General features: G+C 39.7%; 1 long non-coding RNA gene across 1 annotated transcript; it reads left to right on the forward strand.

Moving 5' to 3' along the window:
- Positions 1-421: 421 nt before the first annotated feature.
- LOC116563704 lies at positions 422-22,160 on the forward strand. Its single transcript, XR_004274530.1, has 3 exons — positions 422-595; positions 5,734-5,738; positions 22,147-22,160. It is a non-coding gene; the product is annotated as an uncharacterized LOC116563704 (long non-coding RNA).
- Positions 22,161-24,241: the final 2,081 nt, after the last annotated feature.

The following is a 24,241-nucleotide window of genomic DNA, read 5'->3' on the forward strand; positions in this document are numbered from 1 at the left end:
GGAAAACTGCCTACTAAAACCTCAGTAATGATGGATACCCCTCCCCCATCAAGCTAGGTCTTCCACAGGTTGACTGCAGACTGCTGTGCTGGCAGTGAGAATTTCAAGCCAGTGGTTCTTAGCTTGTCAGGCTCCATGGGAGTGGAACCTGCTGAGTGAGACCACTTGGCCCCCTGGCTTCAACCCCCTTTCCAAGGGAGTCAATGGTTCTGCCTCAGTGGTGTCACTGGAGTACAAAAAATAACTCCTGCAGCTAGCTCAGTATCTGCTCAAACAGTCACTCAGTTTGGTGCTTGACACCCAGTGTAGGCACACAAGGAAATCTGATCTTCAGATTGCCAAAACTGTGGGAAAAAATGTTGTATCTTGGCCAGGTAGTACAGTCCCTCATTGCTTCCCTTGGCTGGGGGAGGGAGGTTCCCCCAGCTCCCTCCACTTCCTGGGTGAAGAATGTCCCATCCTGCTGTTGCTCGCCCTCCATCGGCTGCACCCACTGCCTAACGAGTCCCAATGAGAAGAACTTGGTACCTCAGTTGGAAATGCAGAAATCACCCACTTTCTGCATTGGTCTCCCTGAGAGCTGCAGACTGGAGCTGTTCTTGGTCCCTCACCCAAGAACAAGATTACCACATTAGTACCGCTTTTATTTCTTGTACCTATGACTGTCCTTTATTACTTAATACTGAGTCTCAAGCCTGTATCCCTACTTGTGAACTCCTTGGGGACTGTGGTAGCAGAATTTTAAGATGGCCCCCAAGAGTCTTGTTTTGTATGTGCACAAACCTTCTCCCAGTTATTTAAATGATAATCTAGGTGTTGCTATGAAGGCAGTTTTGCAGATGTAATTAAGTCCCAAATCAACTGACCTTTAGATAGGGGGATTATCTAAATGGATTTGACCTAACCATTTCAACTCTTTAAAAGCAAAGACTTTTGTCCAGCTGGTCACAGAAGCTGAAATCATAGATTTGAAGCATGAAAGATTCATTGCACCATTTCTGACTAGAAGGTGGAGGATATCAAATAGCAAGAAATGTGGGTGGCATTTAAGTGCTGAGGGAAGCCCCTTTTTGACAGACAGCAAAAAAAAAGAGATAAAAAAGATCAATACTTGAACTTGAGGAATTGAATTCAGCCATCAACCTGAATATGCCTGGAAGTGGATTTTTTTCGCCAGCACCTCAAGATGAGAACTGACCCTGGCTGACACTTCCATTTCAGCATTCCCAATATTCTGAGCAGGGAGCCCATTCATGCTGTGACAGACTTCTGAACTACAGAACTACTAGTTAATATATAGGTGCAATTTAAATTTCTAAATTTGCATTGATTTACTACAGAGCTACATAAAAATAAGACAGGGACAGAAATCACATCTTATGTATCTTTATAGTCATGGCTTCTGTGTAATAAATTCTCAAACCCGTTTTTAAGAAAGAAAGGAAAGAAGGATGGGAAGAAAGGAGAAAGAGAGGGAGAAAGGAAGGCAAAAAGTATGAAGGAACAAACAAAAAAGAGAGGAAAATATTTTAGCTTCCAGAATTGTGGCTCTTCACTTGAGCTATGCTCTATCATCTCACAGGGAGCTTTAAAAAATATTAATGACTGGGTCCCACCTTTAGCAATCCTTGATTTCATTAGTCTAGGTGTGGCCTGGGCATCAGAATTTTAAAACCCTCCCCAGATGATCCTAACATGCAGTCAAGGTTGAGAGCTGCTGCTCTGGTCACTCTTATGTAAGTTAATGCCCAGGGAACTTCTGTAGATCAAGACCCCTGTGGAGATTGGCTGGATTTTCAAGGTCAACCTCTAGAAAGCTCTTAGTTCCTCACTGTGTCCTATTCCACAGTTAGCTCTTTCTAGGATGTTAATGGGCCTCATGCCAGGAGATATTCATTCTTCTCTCCTTTCACAGCCTCCTTAGTTTAGGTTTAAATCATAATCCTTTGGTATTTTAATAACTTTCCAGTTTCTTTCACATTAAGGGTTTTTGGGCCCTGCTGATGACAAAATTTTTCTCTGCAAGGTTCCCAACATCTATCCAAAGAGAAAATTTCAGTAATGCTCTGATTAGAAAAGGTGAATATCATTATCTGGATACTGTTCTAATCTATCATCAACACCTAGATTTCTTTCTTAGTTAAAAAATAATAATTTAAGAGCTAATCAGAGTTCTTTGAGGTAGGGCTGAATAATGGAAAGAAAACTGTACTGGGATTTTGAGCTCCAATTCTGGTTCTGCCCTTTGTTAACCGCATAATATTGGCAAGATCGTTAACCACTATCAATGGTGGTTTGTCATCACTAAAATGGAAAAGTCTATATTTAACTCATATAATTAATATTGGACTTTTTAGGGCTCAAAAAATACCATCCTACAGTATGATGCTTTGGCATGCTGAGTACTTTGAACTAAAGGAGACTGGAAGGCATCAGAAGCAGCCTCAGAAGCAAAATGTCTCTGATCTTTTCTTGCCTTCCTGTCTCCTGCCCCTTTTCTCCCCAGAAGCAAGATATAGAAAAGACAATTTCTCCTTTCCAAGGTGGGTCATAAAAACTAGAACCCCTTTCTCATAAATCATGACATAAAACATAGAAATATAATTTTAATCTTTCCCCACATCTCTGTGTGAAAGATGGCCACAAAGAAACTCTCTGACCTACCTTGTCTGACTGTAGGGTATAAGACCCTCATTCCAGAGAGCTCCTACCCTATACCCAGGAGGAAGGGATGCACCATAGAGAGGCCAAGGAGAATATAAATGAAGAGGTCTTATGGGTTCCCCACCTCAGTCTATTAGATCAACTCTTTTGGTCCAGTCACCTTTCTAAATGGCAATCTACTCTTGATTGAATCGAAGCATAAAAATAGACATTTTTCCCTGGGTCTTTGGCTTTTCATTTATGCCATATTGAACTTTGACATAAGAAACTTGTCATGCTTTTTCTTGTTAACATGTCTTTTGTTATAGGCGTGTTAGTTGTGACCCTTATGATGGATGGGGAAATGTATTATAACTTTCTGTTTCTGCAGACTTATGATTATGTGAAGGTTTGTTACAAGAGCTTAACTGTGTGTGTGTGTGTGTGTGTGTGTATGTGTTTATGTGTGTGTACACACATATACATATATTCAGATTAAACAAATCCATTGGAGTATGTTTCTGGCATTCTACTTGGACTTTTTTTTTTAGAAAAAAATGTAAAATATTTTAATAAAGGCTTTTCTTGGTGAGGTTAAGAAGGATGGATGAGTAGAATGTTGTATTTAGAATAATATGTCATATACTGATATGCTGTTAATTTGTAAGTCCAGTTGGTTTTTTAATGATATCTCAGCAGGAAGAGGGAAAGGGTTTCCATGTAAGTTTTAACCAAGTCTCTCGTGGAGCATATTTTATGTGTTAGAAACTAGGCAATTATAGAAATTAATGATCTAATTAAATATGCAGGCAGCCCCGTGAGGCAGGTATTTGTACTCCCAATTTTGCAGATAAAAACATTGAAACAAAGATAAATTTGAGATTGGTCAAGGACATGCTTTTAATTAGTCATGGGCCTGAGATCTCAACTCAGGGCTCTTTGGCCTGCCAATAAAACCAACATACATGGTTTGGGTTGCCACACTTGCCTTGGGACAAGATCAAATTATAAATAACAAAACTAATGAAGCACTACCCTTGAGGCTAAGAGGGAATGATGGTGACATGATGCAATAAGGAGTTGTCCATTTCTAATGTGGAACCCAGCAGGGAAAGATTTCAGCAGCCGGCGTCATTGACTACGAAGGAGCAGAGTTCCACAGGTGAGGGTAGATGAAAAGAAGATTGAATGGAAAGGCCCTTAGTATATGCTAGGCTATTTTTGCTGTTGTTTTTGTCCCTATATATTATTGCAAAGTTTCTCAAGCTTGAGGGTGCAGCAGAATCCCTTAGAGGACTTGCTGAAACATAGATTGTGTGCCTTGCTCTGAAAATATCTGATTCTGCGTCTGGGTAAGGCCAGAAGATTTACATTTCTAACAAATTTCCACTGATGCTGATGATGCTAATCTGGGGAATCAAAGTTTGAGAACCACTGTACTAGAAACACACAGCTATGTCTGACAGGACCAGTAGATCTTTTTAAAGACCCAGGTTACTGCAAGATAGAGTATAGCAGAGTTTAAGCATAGGAGCACTGCAGCTAGATTGTGTTGCTTTAAAGGCCACACTATTATTTACCAGATGGTTGATGTTGTGCAATTCACTTATGTGTGCTTAGGATGGGTAAATGGCAGATAGATAGATAGATAGATAGATGTATCCAGATTTATGACACATTGCTGGGAGCATAGGAAGCCAAAAGCTATTTATCATTAAGAATCATGTGTCAGGGGCATGATGTGGGGACACAGGGATGACCCACCCAAATCCCTCTTCAAGAAGCACTTGTTGTTCAGCTACAGGGAGTGCTGCCAGCAGGCATATTCCAGCTTCCAGTTGCCTCAGCTGCACAGAGCCACCTCTTCTAGGGTAATGGGATCCTCAGGCAACATCCAATGACTGTTGAGGCTCAGGTAAAAAGGCATAGTCTTTTTGACCTAATACAGGATAATTAAGATGGTCACCACAGTTCAGATCTTACTGTGGGATCAGCTAAGACTGCTCAGCCTTCTCCTTCTCTCAATCCTTCCTTTTCTTTCATGGGACTTGGTCCCAAGAACTCTCTCATCTGAACATACTCTGCACACTAAACTACATCTCAGAGTTGGCTTCCTGAAGAACACAACCTACATCATTTTAATCCCTTTGAGGCCAAAGATGTGAGACTTGGGGGAAAGAACACAATATAAAATAAAAACTTAAAGACCAGTGCAAGATTGTTGCATTTAATCATAACAAAATACCTATATGGTTATTGTTATTATCCATGATATAGAGATAAGGAAACAGATTTACATAAAATCCAAATTCATATCGAGTAATGCTCATGAATAAAATCTGGGTGTGTCTGACTCTGAAGGTTGTACTCTCATACAACATAATTTTCTGCTCTGGGTTTTTTTTTTTTGTTTTTTTTTTAATTAAAGAATCATAGAAGTAGCATTTTTCACAAGACAAGTGACTAGGGGCTTGGAAAAAGTTTCCCAATTCGAGCAGGTGAAGCCCTGCTTGGAAACCTGCTACAACCCTTACAAAATAATTTGTGTTTTGGCGACAGGGGACTTTGGTATTCACAGGTGTTATGAACTGCTAAGTTAAGTAGTACTCTCTTCACTGCAGGCTCTGAGAAAGGATGGCCCTCTTATTTAAGAAGAGGTGATATTTGACTAGGACCCAGTATCTGTGAATTTTTTGAATAACCATATGTTGCTCGTTCAGATTCCAGAATAAGATACATGGAAGGTACACTCCAGCCAAATGCATTCATTTTATTGCCCTGTGGAACATTGGTCTCTGACCCTGCATGAAAACTACAGAACTGTTGAGTGAAACAGGGGCAACTTTGGTTTAGAGTGGGAGGATATGAGAGGCCCAGACCAGAAGTAAGACTGTGGCTTCTTGCTACCTTATCCCAGACCTACAACCTAATCTTAGGCCTCTAAGCATTATCACTCCAGTAATGAGAAGAGACAATGGAAGATGAACTCAGAGAAAGAAAACCCAGAGTAAAACCTAAAATCTGGGGCACTTGGCTGAATCCTTTTCCCTTTCTCCCACACCTTATCATAATAGTGCAATCCAGGCTCAGTTCATGTTTTTTCTATTAATTATATAGTAGGAAGGCAATGTTTCATCATATTTCCATGTAAAACTCTGGGAAGAAAAAATAAAGTTTTTGGAAATGAGACCTTTCCTCCCCCGCAAAGGGAGTCCCTACATAAAACTGACCTTTTTAATCCCTTTGTTCAGTACACCAAAAATTCTCCCCCCAAATACCATAACCTAAGAATGTACTTGAAATCACTGTCCCACACTGGCACTTTCTCTTTGGGAGAAAAGAGATAACATTTCAATAAGACCTGTAAGACAGGAACCCCACAGGTGACAGAAATATAAGATATATTGCTGGCAAGTGACTACAGAGACTCATTTTGTGAAGAAAAGCAAGTATGAGTTGACTTCAGGGTTGACTTGTATTTCTATTTTCATAGGACAAATACTCTTCTTACCTCCACTTTCCCTTCCTTTTCCCTCTGTTATTGTTCACCTCCCTCTCTCATTTCCTCTCTTCCTTCCTTGCATTCATCCTTTCTTTCTTTCCTTATTGCCAGTTTCTTCCTTCCAAAAGCATTAGCTAAATATCTTTGAGAAGAAATGCTGTGTAGAGGTTAAGACTAGAGCTAAAATAAGAAGAAAATCTGCTTTACACATTTAATATGGGACCCAGTGCAAATAACTTAGCCTGGGTGACCCTCAATTGCCTTATGTGAAAAATGCAGAGGATAATTTTTGTACCTACCTCCATAGGTTGTTTGCAAGATTAAACAAGATAATATGCATAACTTTGTTCAATGCCTGATCCAGAGAAATCAGTTTAACTTGGTATTTATTATCATTATCTTGAATATTAATATGCATAGGAGCAATAGTAGTGCTATCTGTTTTTTTTTTTTTTTTTTTTTAAGATGGAGTTTCACTCTGTTGCCCAGGTTGGAGTACAATGGCACAATCTTGGCTCACTGCAACCTCCGTTTCCTGGGCTCAAGAGATTCTCCTGCTTCAGCCTCTTGAGTAGCTGGGATTGCAGGTACCTGCCATCATGCCCTGCTAATTTTTGTATTTTTGTAGAGACGGGGTTTCACTATGTTGGTCAGGCTGGTCTCGAACTCCTGACCTCAGGTTATGCACCCAGCTCGGCCTCCCAAAGTGCTGGGATTACAGGTGTAAGCCACCGCACCCAGTGAGTAGTGCTATTGTTGACCTGACACTGGACTAGACAAATAAAACACAGAAGTGACTTTATGAAACTTCTTCCTTAGTACTGCCCTAACAGCACTCAAACAGCACAAATGTCTCATGTGCAAAATAAGATATTTTATAATTCCACAGTGATTCTCAACCCTTGTGCCTCAGAATAACCTAGAGTGTCTTCAGACTACCTTTACCTGAGCTCTGTATCTCCTCACTACACACCGTTGGAAATCTGATTCCATGGGTCTGGGGTAAAGCCAGGCACTGTTCTTTTTAATCATCTCCATGAGTGATTATAATGCAGACTCACAAATGTGCCACCAGGAGTTGGCCAAATCAGTGTGGGTAATGAATCTAAATGTGTGGGTAGCAAATCTTCTTTAACAAGTTTAACATCAATTTCATTGTGTTGTTTAAACCCATAAGATCTTCAGTCATGGGGCACTGCAGTGTTATATTTTCTATTTATCTATGAAACAGGAATAAATAAGAATAGGATCCATATCATAGTGTCATTATAAGGGTAAAACCAGTGACTGTACAAGGTGACATCAGGGAGCTAGCTGAGGTTCCGTTTATCTAGGGTCTTGCAGGATATAGAATGCATTTGGATTTTACATTTTTGGTCATTATTATTATTACTACATCCAGAAGTCTGTGTAGAAAAAAAAAATCAGAGATTCTAGCTGAAGGCAGAAATAACCATGTTTTCACCAAAAGAAAAAGGTTGCACTTATAGCAATTAAATAATTCCCTCTAACAAGTTGACAAGGTAGAGAGGCGGAAGATCATAATTTAGAAAGTCCAGATGCATCTCTTTAAAATCTGTTGACTGTATAAATAATTTAAATATAAAAACAGGCATAGCAGTTCTAACCTACAATACATCCCCCTCCAAAACCCCCTACACACACTGTCAGCCCACCTGTGTTTGGCACATTCCCATGGTAACTGTCATGCCATTTAACTGCTAGATTGTGTTGTTAATATGGTGATTTCACATTTTCCATGTGGGTTAAACTGAATACAAAAAGCTGCTACAGCTTAGTCATGTAGGATAAATTTTAGGGAATTTTCAATAGTTTCATTAAACCATGATTCTTCATCATTTAAAAAAGTTTTTTTTGCTGAAATCAAGAGTTCAGCTTAGAATGGTGCTTGAAATTTGCTTGTCTCCTAGGGGAATATTTTTCAAAATGGCAGTCTGGCTTTAAGCATATTCTAGCCCCTTAGAAAGAGGAGTGAAGGTGAGGGGGAGGCAGTGGTACAAAGGCCTGGAAGGAGGCATCAGGATTGCAGATATAGAACCGAGAGTCTGATGCTAATAATATATGGATGGGAAAGCAGTTGAAAGCATTGACCAAATGATAGTAATAAGACTGGTTATTTCAAAATCACCTGGGGAACTTTAAAAAAGTATAGAATCTCAAGGTCCATCTCTGCCTATCACAAAGATTCTAATTCCATTGGTGTGGGGTGAGGCTCGAAAATCTATATTATTTTAAAGCCTCCCAGGCTATTTCAATCTTCTCCACTTTGATAATACTGCCTTCCAGCAGCGCATACTAAAGTATGGCCCTCCACTTGCGTAGGATCACCCAGGGAAACTGCTAAAAATTCAGATTCCCGGGCTCCATTTCTGTTCTATAAATCACGAAGAAAGGCTACAGCATCAGGAATCCAAATTTTTTATTAGTGTTCTCTAGGTGAGTCTTATGAAATTAAAACGATTTGCTGCAGAGTTGAATTAGCACATCCTGCTTTAGATGCAAGCAGTTGATTCCTATGGGATCTCCTCAGCCACTGCAGGTAATTATTCTCTTTAGATTTTACTATTAACTTCCTCACCAATAAGGAGATCCTGAGATCTACAAATTAGTAACAAGTAAGCTACTGGGAGAGGCTTAGGGGATACCTGCGGCCAGCAGATCACTTTAGACCCTGAAAGTCCTGGATATGATGGAAAGTGCAGAGATTCCAAAGTCAGAGAGAACTTGAAACCCGGCTCTGCCCGGCTTCCAGGTAGTGTAATCCTATCACAACACTAAAGCACCCAATTGCCCAAAGCTTCAGGGGCAATATGTGTTAAGAAAGGGAAAATAATACATGGTAACAAGGTTGTGTTACCAGGAGCCAGTCCCCTGTTGCACAGTATGGTACGTGGTGCTCAATAAATGTAAAAGACAGAGAGAAAGAGATAGGAGGAATAGAGGGGAGAAACAGAGAAGAGATAAATAGAAAGATAGGCACGAAGGCACTTTGGGGACCTTCAGAAATGTAAAGACAGCAAGAACATTAAGGAGGTTTTAGGAGACTTTATTGATGACATTGATAATGTATCCATCAGATTACAGAAGGTAGATGGAGACCCTAGCTAGGTTTAAGGCTGACTGAGAGAGAAGATATTTTGCAAAGCTTTTCTCTGAACCACAGTTCTGCAATGCTTTATCTAGGCCACCGCCTTCCAACACCATGGCAACGCATGTAACAAAACAGATTGGAGAAGATGTTGCTGATTCTTATCCAGAGGGGTGGGAGTGCTTTGTCTCCTTAGCTACTCCATGATCCACAGCACTAACGAGAATATCCAGGCTTGAGATTTAAAGATACCAAATTACCTTAATTTTATACATCAATAGGCAATGGCAGTAAGAAAATATACCTTCCCCTGACTACAATCTTAGTCACAAAAGGCTCAACTGTCCACACACAAAAGTGCTTTAGCTAAGGTGTTCTAAGTGATCATGGGAACAGAGGGACAAAGAAAAGTGGAGAGTAGAAGCAACAAGAAATCTGTCTATGGCCACTCACAGCTATTCTGTTTCAGAAGATGATTTTAGTCAATGTCGGTGGGGTCAGAGCACAAATTCAAACATTTCCTGTCTCACTATGTTTCAATTCAGTTAGAATATTATGAATAATATTTAAAAAGCATCATTTGGCCTCTGCAACTTAAATTCACAAATATTTCTCAAGGCAAGAATGAAGAACAAATAAAATGTGTTGTTCCAGAAGCAAATAATCTACATTCGTTTTCTTCCTTTTCCAAGAAAACACACTGAAAACTTAGGGCTTAGAAAGCACAAATCATTCCCTAGTTATCTGAATCGTATTTTGTAAAATAGCCTTCTGCTGATTCATTTAGCAGGCATGTATAAAACATTAAAGACCTTAAAAAATAAGTTTTAATAAATTATGGAGTATGTTTCTATTGAACTTAATTATAAGCAATTAGCTTTTATTTTACTATAAAATTATTTTCTTTTTTGAATTCCCTCTGAAAATAACCTTGCCAAACAATCTAGAAGAAACTAAACAAACATTTCCCTCTCAGAGGTCATGAAAGAACATGCCCATGGAACTAAATAGCTGATCACTACGGCATTTCTGAGTTGCTACTCCAAATAAAAGTGGATTATTTTTATATCACTGTCTATCTCCAGGTTAGTGAGACAGCAACACCTAGGAAAGTTACAGATGCAGATTCTTAAAGGCTCTATTTATAAGGGACAGATTCTCAGCCCAGGGAGCTCAACATCGTGGTCCAGCAGGGAGCCTCAAGTGCCCACACAATGCAGTGCAAGTGGCTTCTCCTACCACAGCCTCCAAGCTCCTCACACCCTATGTGGCACCTTGAGGGTGAGATACATGGTAGTAGGAGGGAAGAGTGTACATTTCCACTCAGAACAGCCCCCTCAGTTGATGAATTTGTACCCTGAACAATGAGCACTTCCTTCCTCTGTTGCTCAGAGCCATGAGTAGTGCACAAGAGCTAGAAGGGTGGGGGAGAACTCTGGATGCTGTGGGCTGCATGGTAGGCAAGCCTGCTCAAGCCCTGACTGTTGAGCATGAAAATTTATGTATTTATTACCTTTTACAGTAGCAACTTCTTATCTGCCCAAGAGAATTTTCCTTTGAAGCATAAGGGAGTTAATAGACTCAGGGATACAATCTGTTCTTCAAGCATTGGGCTCCCTTTTATCCTGATGATACAAGTTTCCTCTTTTTGATCTACATTTAAGTGGTAGAGTCTCAGGTAACTCCTTGGATTGAAGTTACTGCTAAAGCTACTCAGGTAATATGCTACAATGATCACAGACACTGCCTTCTTATTATGAGAGGGATAAATGAAAGAACAGACCAGTTACAATGCATCTTACATCTGGTTGTATAACTCTTGGCTCTGTCAGTTTGCTTGGTCACTCACAGTGAGTCACTTAACTTCTCTGGGCCTCTGACTCAGGGTCTACAAAATGAAAAACTTAAAAGACCTTACTTATTGGTAAGGTTTGTTTTTGCTTTGAGATTCCACAAATATATGTTCTATTCACTTATATTTCCTTACCCCTACTACTGTTCTATCATCTTGCAGTAGTGACAACAGTGCCTTATTCTGTGCCATTGTGCTATGGCTGCATTACTTTATTTACATATCTATACATGTGAACTAGATGGGATAAAAGTGTCCTTATAATAGATGAGAAAGCTGGAGGTTCAGAGATACCAAGCAATTTGTTCGAGGTCATGTGGCCAGTAAGTAACCAAGCTTGAATCTAAACCTATTATGTTTATCTTCAAGACCTATATTCACAGTTTCTATGCTAGGTCACCTCTCTCTTTCTTTCTCTCTCTCTCTCTCTCTCTCTCTTTTGAGATGGAGTTTCTCACTTGTGTGTTGTCCAGGCTAGAGGGCAATGGCAATGGCATGATCTCAGCTCACCACAAACAACCTCTGCCTCCCGGGTCCAAGAGATTCTGCTGCCTCAACCTCCCGAGTAGCTGGGATTATAGGCATGAGCCTGTACAGGCTGGTCTCGAACTCCCAACCTCAGGTGATCCGCCTGCCTCACCCTCCCAAAGCACTGGGATTACAGGTGTGAGCCACCATGCCTGGCCTACCTCTCGTTTTTTGAGAGTAGTTAGTACGTGATGTTTTTTTTCTGTATAATGTGTTTAATGGACCAGGTCAACTGTGCAGACATGTTTCTATGGGTTGAGAAAAAAAAAATGGTATCAAACATAGGTACAACTTCAGCTGCTCTGATTAAGCTTTCAAAGGGTTCACCAGGAAGATAATGATTTCCAACAGCAAATACATTATGAGTAGCAAAAGCTCTATATCTCTATCAATATATTTCTACATCTCTATCTATATAATAATCTATCCTCTCCCAAATCCTTCTGTTGTAGAGGCATTTGTAGCATTCTCGGGTAAAAGTTTGTTTTGAAAATTGATTTAGTAAATATTCTTTTGTGAGCCTATTAGCTAGCATGTAGACTATTTAGGAAATGTATTAATGTTTGAACTCCCAGAATAGAGATTCAAAGCCAGCCATCTGAGAAGCAACATCTTGACTATTATAAAAGAAGCCACATTTTTTTAAAGTCACAGCTTTTCCCAAATAAAAACAACTCAAGAAATCTTTGAGTATTAATTTTTAAAAATACTTAAAAAACTAAATGGCCTTTTTCTCCCAATAGATGGAAGAAGCAACTGATTGAAATATGTATTAACAATATTATATTTGCCAGAGGAAAAACATAGACTGCCCAGGACTAATGAGAATGAAATCAAGCTCTTAGCATTCATGCAGCAGATGAATTACAATGCTCTGAATTCTGCTGTATTATCTATTATCTCCTAACCTCGCCAGTTCTATCTCAATGAGAGGGCAGCTCAGCATTTCTTCAGCTAGAAATATAGGCTCAATCTTGCGAGAGACTGAGTGAATTATTTCACAGAAACATTTAGTAAATCAACACCACTGGATCCTTTTTAATATCTTTGTTGTTGCTTTTTCATTTTCTACTGCACTTGTACATTCTAAAATGTTTAAGAACTAGATATGTTATTGACCATTGGATTTCTCAATAAGAAAGTACCTATGCTAGTAAATACCAATTTTAGAAAATATCTCTTTCTAAACAAACCAGGAGAGTTAAAAATGACATCTATGCTTTTCTTTTTACATTTTTTTATAACCTGAGAAGAAAGTGCTAAACTGTAAGCTCTATAAGAACAGGAATTTTTGTCAATTTGGTTTGCTGATTTTTTTTTAAATGCCTAGAATGGTGCCTGGCACACAATAAGCACTCAAAGAATAATCAGTACAAAGCTGAATAAATAAGTATTAACAGAAAGACAGGCTTATTCCTCCTGAGTCATTTTATGCCCAGTAAGCAAGTCAGAGATTTACTACGTTTGGAAACATCTTGCTGTATAAAAATAGAGAAGAATCTGCCTGACATCTTCAGGTCCTGCTATTGACAATTCAAGCGACCATATCACCCAGGTACCGATTCTTAAAAGTTCTAGGAATAGTAGACAGTTTGTTTCAACGTTACAATCTCTCTGCCAATACAGAAGTAATTGGCAGCTTCTCTCAATAGAATTCTACACCTGGACTCATTTAGATACAAGTAATAGAAGCCATTTCTACCAGCTTAAGGAAAATAAGAGTTTTTATTGTACAGTTCCAGAGCAGCTTGGAGCAAAAAAGAGAAGGATATATAACAAGCATCATCAAGTTTTGGAACCAGAGCCTCTGTCTCTTTGGAAACATGTGGAGTTTAGTCTCTTATCTCTGTGCATATGTTTTATCATACCTTCTCAGTTGAGTGAGCCAAGTGCCTATTAGAGTGCCAAGCACATAATGGGTATGGCTGTAAATATTTTTCAATGAATAAATGAATTGGACATCTCTGATTTTCCATAAATATGGAGAAAAAAAATGGCTGTACCTAATGGCTGTTGATTTCAGTACTACTGATTCACTAACTTATTTCTTTGCTTCAGAACTTAAAATTCTTAGGGAAATAATCTGGTTGAATCAATTCTGGCAATTGACTTCTTCTGAGGTAGGAGTCCATCTCTTGCCTAATTAGCTCTTACTAGGGGATTAGGGTTAGCCCTATCGCGTTAACAAGAAGATGGATTCCCAGAAAATGGGACATTGACTTAACAGATGTTCTAAGAGGTATCTGCTAAAATGGTGGTCAAGTGTTTGCAAAGATTACAGCAATAATTCCTGTCTGTAGGCACTCTGCAGTATGACTTTGCTGTTCTCATCATCAAGAATGAGAGTCTGTTTTCTGCCCCTTATGTCTGAACTAGATTTATGACTTGCTTTGAGTAACAGAATTTAGGGGACATGATGGTGTAAGAGTTCCGAAGCCTAAGTCTCAAGAAGCCTTAACACGTTGTCATTATCATGCAAGAATCCCACAGTTGTCTGTTGGATACTGGGGTCTGGATGCGGGGAGAGGTTCCTGTTGTGAGCCAGCAACCATCCTCAGTTATGACAGCAAGACTGTGCTATGTGCTAGGCCTCCTGGCCACAACTGAGCCATCAGGTGACTGCTGCCATTTGAATGACCCCAAGTGAGGTTATTAGAAGTACTACAGGAAAATAGAATTGTTTCAAGCCTCTACGTTTTCGAGTGGTTTATTATGCAAAAATAATATGATATTTGATCAAAATTATCATACACTTTAGCAACTTTCATTTTTCTTCAAGTGGCCAAGATACTAAAAGTTGAATTCTGAATTTGTACTAAGGTTTACATTTGTAAATTACTACTTATTGAGGTCAGCCTGATTTGAAAAATTAAAAAAATGAACCATAAAAGAATTGAAATTATTCCTGGTACTTCAATAGGAAGAGACTTGGGTTTATATACCAGTTCCTAGGCTTATTATCTTTTCTGACACTTAAGCTCCCTAGACCTCAATTTACCAGTTAAATAGGAGAAATAATGTGTATATTTCAGGCAAGAATATGAATAACATCTACTACACAATACGCACAACCATTGTTGTGGGAGCCTCATGAAAGTGAAATGAGATATATAAAATTTATATAAAAATATGTGGTGCAGTGTGTGTTCAATATAGGCATAAACTCTATTTCTCAAAGCACAATATAAAGTCCATTTGTCTCTGATAGGATTTTTGGTAATAATAAGTAAGTAGAGAAGTTTTGGGGACACAGATGTGCAAAGGGCTTTTAACCAAAAAAGCACATTTGTGTGTCCTTCTCTCTACCCAATAAGATAAATGGCTTTGCCATCCCCATCCCAAGAGCTGCAGCCAAGCTTTCCTTCAAACAAATCATACTCAGACACAAGGTAGCGTAGCATTCTCCTGAGCTCTGTCCTGGGAAACTGTATTCCATAATAAACTCTGATAAATTGCTTGGTGATCAAGTTTGGGAGATGCTTTCAAGTTTATCATCTTAGGAGATCAATAATCATATTAGCCTCTAAAGGCGCTGAGAAATCCTGCAGTAACAAACACACAAAAACAATAACAGCAAACCTTATCTAAACAAATATTTCCTCTTTTATTATTATTATACTTTAAGTTCTGGGGTACATGGGCAGATTGTGCAGGATTGTTACATAGGTATACACACACCATGGTGGTTTGCTGCATCCATCCCCCCATCATCTACATTAGGTATTTCTCCTAATATTATCCCTCCCCAATCCCCACACCCCCTGCTATCCCTCCTCTAGCCTCCCCACCCACAACAGGCCTGGTGTGTAATGTTCCCCTCCCTGTGTCCATGTGTTCTCATTGTTCAGCAACCACTTATGAGTTAGAATATGCAGTGTTTGGTTTTCTGTTCTTGGGTCAGTTTGCTGAGAATGATCGTTTCCAGATTCATCCATGTCCCTGTAAAGGACATGAACTCACCCTTTTTTCTGGCTGTATAGTATTCCATGGTGTATATGTGCAACATTTTCTTTATCCAGTCTATCACTGATGGGCATTTGGGTTGGTTCCAAGTCTTTGCTATCATAAACAGTGCCGCAATGAACATATGTGTGCATATGTCTTTATAATAGAACGATTTATAATGCTTTGGCTATATACCCAGTAATGTGATTGCTGGGTCAAATGGTATTTCTATTTCTAGATCCTTGAGGAATCGCCACACTGTCTTCCACAATGGTTGAACCAATTTACACTTCCACCAATGGTATAAAAGCGTTCCTATTTTTCCACATCCTCCCCCCTTTTGTTTTAAGAAGGAAGTTATTTTTACCTTAGAATGCCTTTTAAGATACCACAGAATTAATGTGCACCAGGAAACACTGAGGACACCCCAGACCATTAGACAGAGGAAGACACTGATACCTCAGGGGTACGAAGACTTACAGGCAGATCACAAACTTGACTCTGTACCAGCCAGTCCCTCATTTGCCTTCCTTGGTGAGGGCTTTCTCCAGAAATTCCTTTGCAGCCTCCTCCTACACTCGATTTCTCCTTCCCTGTGTGGTCATCCTCTTGGAGCACATAATGGCCATGGAATCCCTTTACCGCCCTGCTCCACAAATGGGGCAGCATCATGAACAGAACAGCAATTCCATATGGGTAAGTGCAGAGTGATGGTTTGGTTGGCTTCATCTATCCCTGTTAATGACCTAATCATGTTGCTGTGGTGCTTTGTTTATTATAAACAGAGCACAAAGGAAAATCACAGGCCTTCCTCGCAGTCTGGGTATTTGCATAAGCCCTAACTCTCTCAACAGAGAAGTTTTCTTTGGCCATGCTGAGTTTTCCTGAGCAGTCAGGCATGAGAAGTCAGCTTAACCCATTAGGGAAAGACTAAGAGATATAGCTTAGGGAAGATGATGACAATCTTAGGGGACATCTGAGAGGCAGTACTGCCTAGTTGTTAAGACCATGGACTCTGCAGTCAGCCTCACCTGGGTTTGAATGTGAATGCTAGCCCCACCATTAGGTTGGGTAAGTTACCTACCATTTCTAACCTCTATTTTCTCATTTATGAAATGAAGGCAGTGAAAATTTCTACCTTAGGTAGTCACTGAGAGTAGTAAGTAAAGCCATGCATATAAAAAACTTAACACGGCTTCTGGTTTAATAAATAATAGTTATTAGTACTAATGTTATGATGAGGGTTTCTAATTTTCTTAACAATATTTATTCATTATTTAATTGTCTGAATCCTTTCCACATGCCTGGTGCAGTGTTAGTTTGTGAAGATACAGACAAAGATAATATGCTACCTTTCTATTCAAAGAGCTCACTTTGTAGTAAAGACAGAAAAGCCAGCTGATGGTGATCTCAGCTGGTTGCAGGTAGTCTAGTAAAGGAAAGCTAACAGGAGGAGTCCGCAAGGTCACAGGCAGGGAGGGGTATGTTTCAAGACGGTATGACTTTGTGACTGGATCCTGGAGGATTAAGTGGTTTCAGTATCTTGTGGAGAGCTGGTCGCATTGAAGGTGTTTTATACATACTGGTCATGCAGAAAAGACAGCTGGAGTTAGAAAAGTGAAGAGGGGCTAAAGCCACATCAGGGGTGCAACCAGCTTCAGGGGCAGCATGAGGTGGAGGAGTGCATGACTGAAGCTCCGGGACGTTTCTACATAGCCAGGGCAGAGTGGCGATGAGGTTGGGAAGTCACGTGGTCTCTATTAGACAGATAGTTTTATCCCATGTAGAAAGGCTTGGTGTTTGAATTAAAAGGTGATGAGACCATTACAGGGTTTTAAGTAAGGGCAGGGATGTATAAAAACTTGTATTTTAAAAAAAAATTACTTTAAGTTCTGGGATACATGTGCATAATGTGCAGATTTATTACATAGGTATACATGTGCCATGGTAGTTTGCTGCATCCATCAGCCCATCATCTAGGTTTTAAGTGCTGCTTGTATTAGGTATTTGTCTAATGCTTTCTCTCCCCTTGCCCTCCAACCCTGACAGGCCCCAGTGTGTGATGTTCCCCTCCCTGTGTCCATGTGTTCTCGTTGTGCAACTTCCACTTATGAGTGTGAACATTCAGTGTTTGGTTTTCTGTTCCTGTGTTAGTTTGCTGAGAATGATGGTTTCCAGCTTCATTCATGCACCTGCAACAGACATGAACTCATTCATTTTTATGGCTCCATAGTATTCCATGGTGTATATGTGCCACATTTTCTTTATCCCGTCTATCATTTTCTTTATCCAGGCTATCATTTGGATTGTTTCTAAGTCTTTGCTATTGTGAATAGTGCTGCAATAAACATACATGTGCATGTGTCTTTATAACAGAATGATTTATAATCATTTGGCCATATTCCCAGTGATGGAATTGCTGAGTCAAATGGTATTCCTGGTTCTAGGTCCTTGAGAAATTGCCACACTAGATTCCATGATGGTTGAACTAATTTACACTCCCACCAACAGTGTAAAAGCATTCCTATTTCTCGATAGCCTTACCAGCATCTGTCATTTCCTGACTTTTAAATGATCGCTATTATAACTGGCATGAGATGTTATTTCATTGTGGTTTTGATTTGCATTTCTCTAATGACCAGTGATGATGAGCTTTCTTTCATATGTTTGTTGGCCGAATAAATGTCTTCTTTTGAGAAGTGTCTGTTCATATCCTTTAGCTGCCTTTTGATGGGATTATTTGTTCTTTTTCTTGCAAATTTGTTTAAGTTCCTTTTAGGTTCTGGATATCAGATCTTTGTCAGATGGGTAGGTCGCAAACATTTTCTCCCATTCTGTAGGCTGCCTGTTCACCTGATGATCATTTCTTTTGCTGTGCAGAAGCTCTTTAGTTTAATTAAATCCCATTTGTCAATTTTGGCTTTTGTCGCAATTGCTTTTGATGTTTTAGTCATGAAGTCTTTACCCATGCCTATATTCTGAATAGTATTGCCTAGGTTTTCTTCTAGGGTTGTTATGATTTTGGGTTTTACATTGAGGACTTTAAACCATCTTGAGTTAATTTTTACATAAGGTGTAAGGTAGGGGTCCAGTTTCTGTTTTCTGCATTTGGCTAGCTAGTTTTTCCCACATCATTTATTAAATAGGGAATCATTTACCCATTGTTTGTTTTTGTCAGGTTTGTTGAAGATCAATGATTGTAGGTGTGTAGTGTTATTTCTGAGATCTCTGTTCTGTTTCATTGATCTACATATCTGTTTTAGTACCAGTACTATGCTGTTTTGGTTGCTGTAGCCTTGTACAGGTATTGATCGACTTACCACCTATGCAACTTACAACCATTCGATTTTACGACCACAATCGCTAGCCATGACTGCGCCGCGTCTGGCAGCGCAAACGTTGCCCAGCTGGGTGTACGACAGTGCAGACCAGCTTCTGGCAGCACTACCATCGCCGTGTGCACCATTTCAACTGTACATATAGCCTACTCAACTTACAACCAAATCGTGTTACGACCGGTCTGTGGTCCCGACCGTGGTCGTAAGTCAAGCACTAGCTGTGGTACATAGTTTGAAGTCAGGTAGCATGATGCCTCCAGCTTTTTTCTTTTTTCTTAGGATGGCCTTGGCTATATGGGCTATTTTTTGGTTCCATATGAAATTTAAAGCAGTTTTTTTCTAATTCTGTGAAGAAAGTCAATGGTAGCTTGATGGAAATAGCGTTGAATCTATCAATTACTTTGGGCAGTATGGCCATTTTCACGACATTGATTCTTCCTATCCATGAGCATGGAGTGTTTTTCCATTTGTTTGTGTCCTCTCTTATTTCCTTGAGCAGTGGTTTGTAGTTCTCCTTGAAGAGGTCCTTCACATCCCTTGTAAGTTGTATCCCTAGGTATTTTATTCTCTTTGCAGCATTTGTGAATGGGAGTTCACTTATGATTTGGCTCTCTGCTTGTCTGTTATTGGTTTACAGGAATGTTTGTGATTTTTGCACATTGATTTTGTATCCTGAGACTTTGCTAAAATTGCATATCAGCTTAAGGAGTTTTCAGGCTGAGACGATGGGGTTTTCTAAATACACAATCATGTCATCTGTAAATAGAGACAATGTGACTTCCTCTCTTCCTATTTGAATGCCTTTTATTTCTTTCTCTTGCCTGATAGCCCTGGCCAGAACTTCTAAAGTTATGTTGAGTAGGACTGGTGAGAGAGGGCAACCTTGTCTTGTGTCGATTTTCAAAGAGAATGCTTCCAACTTTTGCCCATTTAGTAGGATATTGGCTATGTATTTTGAAAGATGATTTTGGCAGGAGTGTGGAGCTTAGATTTGAAGTGGGAGCAAGGAAATGAGACTTGGGTCATGCCTAGCCGGAGTAAATGCTTCCCCAAGGAGCTTTCCCTGTGTCCAGGCCATATTAAGTCTTTGCAAGTAATGTGTTACATACTTCCCATAGCCTATTATCACAGTAACTAATATACTCTGCTCTTCTATTGGGCTCCAAGTACCAAAGGAGGATTAACTGGAACCAAGACATTTCTCTCTCCTCACAGTGCCTTGCAAGGGACAATTGCCCAAAAACATTTGTTGAGTGACTGAAAGAATACACATCAGACACACTCTAGGTGACCTCTAGATCTCTTCAGCCAGAACTCCAACCCCACCAATGTTAACCGATGTCTTAATACCAAGGTATTGTCTCATATCTTAAACCAAAATAGAGACGTCAGATAAAATAAGAATGCTTTGTTACATTTTAGTTTCAGATAAACTTTCAGTAATTTTTAGTATGTCTCATGCAATGTTCAAGACACACTAAAAAATCATTATCTGAAATTAAAATGTACCTGGAGTCCTGTATTTTTATTTGCTAAATCTGGCAATACTAAATCAGGCAAAAGCGGCAGTGTTAATTATGTCATTCTGAAAACAGCAGATTTTTATTCCTTCCCTCTGTGACATTTTATTTTTCCAACTTAACCCCAGAATTCCTGAGAGTCTCCTGCCTACTTTAGAGCTAATAATGAATAATCATGTTTCCAAAACTCAAATCTGGACACATTATATGATGTATGAACTAGAGTACAGGCTATTTCCAACCTCTACCACTTACAAATTTTGTGTGAACTTTCTATGAATATCAGTTTTGTTGTTTATTAAATTAGGGGTTTTTTTGGTAGGATTATGCCTAAGATTAAAAACAATATAGTGAGACAGCTGACATGGGCCTAAATTATAGATGATACATTCAGTTAATATTTCCCAGGTGCATATTCTGTGCTAGACAGACACTGAAAATCCTCCCTGTTCTCATGGAATATAAGTTTGGGGTAGGAATGCTCATATGATTAATATGGGAAGAAAGAATCATGGGACCTTTGAAATATTTAGACAACTTGATTACTATGCCCCTTGATTTTCCAATACTCACTCTTGTTTTGTTTTTACATAAATGTGTAAGTGCACACACACATACATTCATTCATACATATCCATACATATATCATGGCTGTTATAGAATTTCAGGGGCCCAGATGTGGAGCAATTAGTCAAGAACCAGCAAAAGCAACAGAAAGGACCACTGAGACCTTGTCAGTGGGCACATCTTGGCACCTGACTTCTGATCTGCTTTTCTCCTGAGAGGATGACTTTACTATTTTCCAAGATGGTTTGTGAACACCAGTTAGCCCTGCCCTACTCAGGTCTCCAACCCAAGTGCCAAATACAGAGCTATTGCAGCCTGATTTTGGGGCTTCCAAGACAGGCTACGAGGCAGCCTCAGCTCTGGCAGAGGTGGAGGCAGCAGGACTGCTGGCAGTGCCTTTCCTATTACTTCTCAAGCAGCTACTCTCATTATTGACCTGAGAGGCCGGCCTGTTTTTCCATGCCCTTGCCTGAGGGCACCCTGCCCAATTCTTGGACCAAAGCTGACCAAAGCAGAGAGCACCTTAACAGCCTCTGACCTGCCAGCTGGTGAGGTCTAAAATGTGTCTTGTCTTAGCCAGGTGGACCAGGGAGCCCTGATACTTGTCCTGCCCTTGCTCGGGCTATCAGTGTCCCATCTGTATTTCTGAACTTCAGATCTTATTTCTTGATCTTCACTTCATTTCTACTTCTGAGACCCTGAACACAAGTTACTACTTACTATCTGCCTGTATCACCTCACCTTTTCAGGGATCTCAACCCCACCATCCATATGAATAACTGTGTTTTATTGTTTGCTCTTACATGAAATAATTGGTATTTCTGTATTTAAATCTCACCACAAGCCTTATGAAGTAATTATTATTTTCCCTATTTCTATGTGAGAAAACTAAGGTTCACAGAAATTAATCAACTTGCCAAAAATCATAGCACTAGTTATAGATCATCACGGATCACTGGGAATTAGAAACCAAGTCTTTTTAACTCCAAAGCCTAAATCCGTTTCCATTATGCCTAACTCACCTTTGGTGAGGATAAACTTCTCCATATTATGCAAATCACTCACATTAACAAAGCTACCACCAGTCAGATGTTGTATGTTGCCAATAATTAGGATTCTAATTTCTGTGCACTGCCCACCAGATAGAGCCATCTTGGGCTTGCAACTGGTTCTTTTCTCCAGGCCACTGTAGAGTGAAATTTAAGTTGATGACCTTCTGTGTTAGTCCATTTTCACACTGCTGATAAAGACATACCAAAGACTAGGTAACTTATAAAGAAAAAGCTTTAATGGACTCACAGTTCCACATGTCTGGGGAGGACTAATAATCATAGTGGAAGGTGAAAGGTACGACTTACATTGAAGCAGACAGGAGAGAGAATGAGAGCTAAGCAAAAGGGGAAACCCCTTATAAAACAATCAGATGTCGTGAGACTTACTACCATGATAACAGTATGGGGGAAACCGCCCCCTTTATTCAATTATCTCCCACCAGGTCTCTCCCACAACACATGGAAATTGTGGGAACTACAATTCAAGATGAGATTTGGGTGGGGACACAGCCAAACTCAAATCACCTTTTTTTTTTTTTTCTAGTAGTCAGCTTTGTAGCTGGGCCAGTATCTCCAGCTCTAGTCCTTCCCCTTCCCATTCTTAGCTCTGCCCATCCTGACTGCTACTAAGATCCCAGCATGTCTGACAGCCAGGCTTGCTAGAAAGGAATATTCATGACTCTAAACTGGGGCTGGAGTCCAGGAACTGGTGCTTAGCCTTACTGTGGGGCCTGAAGCCAGAGCAAAGAGGAGCAGAAGTCAGCTTCCTGAATGACAGTGGGCTGGGGAAATGAAGAGTCAGGCTGAAGTAAGACTCTGACCCTAAGGTGGGGAGCAGAGACAAAAAAATGAGTTAAAGGTCTGAGAACTGCTGCGGGCAAATGAAGGTTGAGACTGTAAATGTAAAGAGGTAGACAAGACAGAGAAATTTCTCGTGGCACAGGTATAATTTCATAGAAGGTTTGTGGTTTTTCCTGTTGCCTGTAAAATATGGCTCCATTTGCTTTTGCAAATGCCAGGGAATACAAAGTGGCAAAGGCCACAGAGGAGGTTTTCTTTGAGTCTAACACAAATTTGCCTCTGGAGAGGCAGAGTTGAAGAAATGTGCACAGCTTTCACCTCTCGTGTAGCCCAGGACTTCTGTGGCTGCTGATGCTGTGATCGAATCCCTGAGTAACACTAGTACTTTGCTCAGCAGCCCGCAGCACCAGCCTGCTGCCATCTCCCCCCAAAACAGGTGGGTTCTTGGAAGGGACAGACACAATGTACTATTAGTGCTGTTCAGTGGAACATAGAAATTATGGCATGAAAACTTAATTGCCACTTTATTCAGTAATCAGCATTAACATAGAGAATATTTAAAGCTACAACACATTGTGCAGCAGCCAGGAGTTAGGCAGCAGTGACTTCTCAAAAGCTAGAAAATTAAAACCTATGTAGAATGAGACTGACTGAGTTATTTCAGGCTGTCTTGTAATAGGTGTGGGGGAAGGCCCATACTAGTGAGATTGGCCAATATAAAGACATATGGAGACCACCCCTCTGACTTCCCTTCTGCAAGGTCCCTCAGGTACAATTTGACTGAATTGAACTCAGTTAATTCAGTCATGTCTTCAAGGACTTTGTGATGTATTATTGGGTAGGAAAAAGTACAGTGATGATTATAATCAGTGTATCATGTAATCAGGAAAGAAAACAAGTTTGGTTTGATCCCTAAGTGTAGAACCTTAGTGGTTTGGCCTTGAGAAAGTAACTTAATTATTCTGAGCTTCGTTTTTTTAATCTTTAAAATGAGAATAAGTATATGGGTCTAGCAAAGATACTGAAGGTATTAAATATAATACTATATAGCTTTTATAATGCTTAGCACAAACTAGACATTTCTTAAATGGTTTTCACCAAAATGTAAGACAAAACAAGCCAAAGAGAAAACAGTACCAGAAGCAAAATTAAGGTGCCAAAGAAGTTTAGAAGACATAGAAATGGCATTGCTTTCCAAAGGCAAGAAAGACTTAATGGAATAGGTTATAGAAGCACAAGTAGATGCTTTATAGGTGAGAAATTCTGAAAATCATAGCAGATACCTAAGAAGTAGCAGTTGAATACATAGATTAAAGCATGAAGGTTGGAGATTATATTTCAGGCAGAAGAAACTAGTAACTAAGGCACAAGGTATGACAATGTG

This window comes from Sapajus apella, unplaced genomic scaffold (assembly GCF_009761245.1).
Source record: "Sapajus apella isolate SASKATOON/1434 unplaced genomic scaffold, GSC_monkey_1.0 scaffold36, whole genome shotgun sequence".
In the NCBI taxonomy this organism is placed as follows: domain Eukaryota; kingdom Metazoa; phylum Chordata; class Mammalia; order Primates; family Cebidae; genus Sapajus; species Sapajus apella.